At 28.3% G+C, this 5,636-nt stretch overlaps 1 pseudogene; it reads left to right on the top strand.

Moving 5' to 3' along the window:
* The first annotated feature begins 1,892 nt into the window (after positions 1 to 1,892).
* LOC111380357 lies at positions 1,893 to 4,819 on the top strand (annotated as a pseudogene).
* The last annotated feature ends 817 nt before the right edge of the window (positions 4,820 to 5,636 follow it).

Consider the following 5,636-nt stretch of genomic DNA (forward strand, 5'->3'; position numbering starts at 1 on the left):
TGAAATAGACTAGGGGTAGAGGGGGAGAAGGGGAGAGAGAGGGAGAATGATAAAGATGAGAGAGAGAGAATTAGGGGAGATTTTTCTAATTGACCTGTTAATATTTAGTTTCATTAAAAAGTCTGTTTTACCCTTAATAAAATAATTCTTCCTATATTGCTCAATATAACCCAATCTATATTCTATTTTGAATTTTTGAATACAAATCCATTCTATGATCTAATAAATAGGAATAATCTGCAACATATTGTTCATATTTTCTAATTAAAATATCATATTCTTCAAATGGTAAATTTATATTTTTTAATTGAGAAATAATATTTTTTATTTTTTCTAACATCTGTTCTAATATATTATCTAATCCTTCAATTGCATATCATGACATTTAATCATACAAATAATCATCAAATCATACAATTAATCCCTTTGGTTCTCTAAGATCTAAAAGATTCATTCTAATTTTAACAAAAATTTAATAGTTTTACCTTAGGTTCGGTCTAGATCTTTATTCTTAGAATCGAGTGACCTTTGATCTTTGAATATGTAAACTGCTTCCTTCAACGACCTCCTACTTTTATGGAATCTTTAATATTTTGGCTTCTTGCTCTTTCTGTATTAATTCTAAAGAATAAAATTCTAGATTTCTGTTAAAGAAAAACTCTCTTTTTACTAAAATAAGAAGGAAACTTTCTATTTGATCTTTCAAGAATCTATGAGAATAAAGATCTAAAACTCATATTGATATCAAAATATTGGAATTTTATTCCTATTAGAATTTATGCAAGGCTTCTATTTGGTACAAAAGTATTTCTAGAAAAACTGGTTTTAGAAATGTTGATTCTCCACTACAAATCTAGCTTACAATCTGAGAGAAGATACTTTTGTTTCAAGATGATTTCTATCTATTTTAATGTCTCTATTTATACAAGTCTATGAGACTCTATTACATCATTAAGTACATCAACAAAGGCACACTTGCCTCTCTATTATTTTTCTCATTGGGTCTACATCTTCACATGCTTCTTTAACTTTTTATCCAAAGAGCATCTTTTTATATTATTGTCATTTATCTTCTATATCTTTACATACAACTGTATTATTGTCCTCCATATAGCTTTGTCAAATGTGCTCTATAGTTTTCTTTTTTCACATGCAGTTGATGCACTTCCTTAGTTGGCAAAATTCTTTTATAGAGGTAAGATATCTTGAAAATTGATGTATCTCGAATCTTGTAATATAATCCCTCAATATTTCTAATTTTCCATGTCCTTGATTTGATACAAGCATCCAATTTTCATATTGGCACAGGCATGAGAATTTTTTGTCAAACAAATTTTTGGCAATGTTGCATATGTCTTTAATTCCAAGTGTTCTTCTATGTCTGATCCATGATTTTGTCACTGTTGAAATTTTTCTATCAATTTCCACCACATCTATTTGGAAGTTAGCTGCTACATACCCAATTGATATTATATGCTCAACTGGATAATAAACAACTTCATTGTATTCAGGACTTATTGAGTAAAATTTCAAATATATTTTTCGTCCTTTGACAAATCTAGATACTTCTTTTATAAATATATTATCAAATTTTGAAATTTCTATCAAATCTTTTCCTGAATATATCAAATCCATAAATTCATAGTCTGCCATAATTTTTATGAATGGAGGGTCTCCTCCTTCCACAGCTGTTATTCTGCGATAAACATTATTTTTCGGAGAAATGAAATATGAATTACTCATTTTTATTTCGTAAGCAATTCTGATTGTTTCAGCGTATTTTTCTTCTTTTGGATCTAAAGTGATTTTATCTTCTTGGTCTATGATGCTGATTGTTTTGGAATCTCTTTTTATCTCCATGTATCATCACTTTTTTGGTTGATGATACTAAAATGAAATCTCTTTTTTTATCTGTTGGTATATTGTCACATTTGAGCCCACTACTGCTTCCAACTATCCCTGTTTGGTATTGTTTGAAAAACTCATTTCTGAGCTCTTTGGTGTATCTGTCTCAGACAGTATATCTTTTAGTTGTGTTGCAATAACATCAACTTGATTTATGAGTTCTATGGCCATTTATGATGCTCAGTAGTGATATTCAACAATATTTTTATATTTGAGTTGAACATCTATGAGATTTGTGTTGCACTAGTATTTATATCTTCATATTCTTCTTTAAAAAAATCTGTCTTTTTTTGTATATGTAGGATAGATCGATAAAACTCCATGACCTTATCTTTATCTATCAGGAAATTCTATGTTTCTGCTGAGAAAATTTGCAAGGAAATTATTAACTCATTTAATATGAACTATATCAAAATTATAAAATGCTAAATAAGTTTGCCATCTATGGAGTCTTCTGTATTGAGATTCTGATGGTAATTTATTTTTGACTAATCCTACAACTTAAGAATTATCAGTCTCAATAGTAAATTTCTTGAATAACAAGAATAGTGGGAACTTTTTTTTTCTAATAATTGCTAATAATTCTTTTTCAAGAGTGGTATAATTTATTTCTGCTTGATTAAAAGCTTCACTTGAATATCTACAAATCTCATTTAAATCTATTTTTAATATTGCTACTCAATATTTATCTGAGGCATCAGTATTAACAATCAAATTATCTATTTCATCTGGTAATCTTAAGTTTGGTAAATTTTTACATTTTTCTTTTAATAATTTAACTATTTCTGTATGTTCTTCATTCCATCCTTTAGTATTTGATTTTCTAAGTAAAACTTGTATTTTATGCTTTTTCTTAAAAAGATTTTCAATAAAACCTTCTACATAATTTAAACATCCTAAAAAAATTTGTATTTGTTCTTTATATTCTAATTTATTTGAAAAACTTTCTATCTTTTTATATATATATATGGGTCTGCAATTTTATTCTTCTTTTATCTATTGTTAATCCAAGAAAATCTATTTATTGTTTTTCTATTATAGATTTATTTTTAGAAAGTACAATTCCTTCTTTTTTACATTCATTTATGAATTGAATTAAATGATTCATATGTTCTTCTTTACTATTAGAACATATCAAAATGTCATCAACATAAACAAGTAGAAATTCAATAAATTTTTTATATATATAATCCATTTTTCTTTGATATATTTGATGTGCAAATTTTAATACAAATGACATTACTAACCAGTCATATTTTTCCTGAAATGTACTAAATGTTGTATATTGTATACTATCTTCTTCCATTTTTATTTGCCAAAATCCTGATTTACAATTAAATTTAGAATAATATTGTTTTCCTTTTATAAGGTTTATGAAAACTTCTTTATTTGGTAAAAAAATATCCGTCAAATTTAGTATATTTATTTAATTCTTTATAATTTATAATCATTCTAGTTTTTCTTCTAACTTGTTCAGAATGTTTTATAACCATAAAGGCTGGACTACTATGAGGTCCATTACTTAGTCTTATAAGTTTCTGTTCTAACAATTTTTTTATCTGATTTTTAAATTCTTGTGTATCTTCTATCTATACATCATTGGTCTGACTCTTATTATAACATTTTTTGTCAATTCTATTTTGGTTTTAAGGTGACATGGTTTTCAAAATAATAATGGATTTTCTCAATAAACTTTTTATAATTGTTCAATTTTCTATACTTGTTTCTATTCCTTTTTTAAAACTTTTTTATATAATATTCTTTTATTTTTTATTTCATTATATATGATTGGGTTTTTCTCTGATTTATTATCACGCTGGGCTGGCTGAACTCTGTAAGGTCTAAATTCTCTTGGAATTTTTAATAAATGTTCACAATGTGTTTGTAGCATTATCATATAATTATTTTGTTTATAATATTGAAATTGTTGTATAAAGTCACTTCCTAATAATATATCACAATCTAATTTATCATATTTATAAGGGAAAATTGCAGCAGCGGTACCAAACCTTTTGTTTATTAGCAGAGTTTGTCCAAACCTTTCATTTGTGCCACCGTAAGTACCAAATCTTTAAAAAATGTGCACCTGAGGTCCAAATGGATTGTTTCTATTAGTTTGACCGTTAGTTGACCCAATAAATTGATTTTGACCAATTTTAGAAGGGGTAAAATTGTAATTTTGAATTAAAATTAAAAAAAAAAATTAACAAAAACAAAAAATCAAAAGCCAAGCACTGTTCATCTTCTCCGTCCCACCTACCCCCAGTTCCGCCCTCTTCCTCTTTCTCTATTCCACCTAGTTTAAGCCCTACGGAGCTTTTGGATTCTCCTATTCCGTGGTGACTATGGATTCGATCCATTGGGACTATCAGATCCTGAGGGTGTTGCAGGATTCATTGAGCCCAAATGGCTAGCCTATGGAAAAGTCATTAATGGACGTTTCGCAATGTTGGGTGCAACAGGAGCCATTGCACCAGAAATTCTTGGAAAGGCTGGCCTAATTCCACCTAAAATAGCTATCCTGTGGTAAGACAGGAGTCATTCCTCCTGCCAGAACATATAGCTTTGGGTTGATTCCTACACCTTATTTGCTATCGAAATGGCACTTATGGGATTCGCTGAGCATCAGAGATTCTAGGACTAGGCCAACCCTAGGCCATGGGAAAAGCAATATTTCTTGGGTTTGGAAAAAGGCTTGGAAGGGTCTAGTGACCCTGCATACCCGGGTGGCCCATTTTTAAAACCATTGGGGTTAGGTAAAGATGAGAAATCCATGAAGGAATTGAAGTTAAAGGAAGTGAATAATAGAACGGGAGATGAGAGAATAAGAGAATCAAAAAGTGATTGGGTTAAACCAGGTAGATTAGAGAAGATGAATAGTGATTGGGGGTGGGATGGAAAAGATGAACAGTGATTGTCTTTTGATTTTTTGGTTTTTTAATTTTAATTCAAAGTTACAATTTTACCCCTTCTAAAATTGGTCAAAGTCAATTTATTAGGTCAACTAACGGTTAAACTAATAGAAACCATCTATTTGGACCTCAGGTGCACATTTTTTAAAGGTTTGGTACTTTCGGTGGCACAAATGAAAGGTTTGGGCAAACTCTACTAATAAACGAAAGATTTGGTACCGCTGCTGCAATTTTCACTATTTATAAGTTTTATTTATTGTAATTTGTTTACTTTCAAGAATTATACTAACTTTATTAGCACTATTAATTATCTGAGTACTTTCTCCTGTGATTCCAGTTATTTTTATATTACTATTATTATTCCATGATTTTATCAAAAAAATTTTAAATACTGTTATATCACTTCTTGTCTCTATTAAAGCACAATTTGTCATATTTGTTTTTATAATAGTGATTTGTATATATACAGCTAACGAAAAACTTATCTGATTATTCATTTAGTTCTTTTTACATAATATAGTTTGTCCATTATGAACTATATATAATCCTTCTGTTTTTATACTATAATCTTCTAATTCATTTAAAAAACTTATTCTTAAAAGTATATGGAGGTTTATATACATACTTTTATCTATATAACACGGTACTAAAAGATCTATTTCTTCTATTTTTATTGGTACATTAACTTCCAAATTTGTAATACGTACTTGTCCATCAAAATTTACATATCTATATGGATCGATTTTATGAGTTATTAATCCTCTATTTCTGATTGAAATTATATGACATTCACTAGCTCATGTATCTATTAATATATTT

Source organism: Olea europaea, unplaced genomic scaffold, assembly GCF_002742605.1.
Source record: "Olea europaea var. sylvestris unplaced genomic scaffold, O_europaea_v1 scaffold213, whole genome shotgun sequence".
Taxonomy (NCBI): Eukaryota; Viridiplantae; Streptophyta; class Magnoliopsida; order Lamiales; family Oleaceae; genus Olea; species Olea europaea.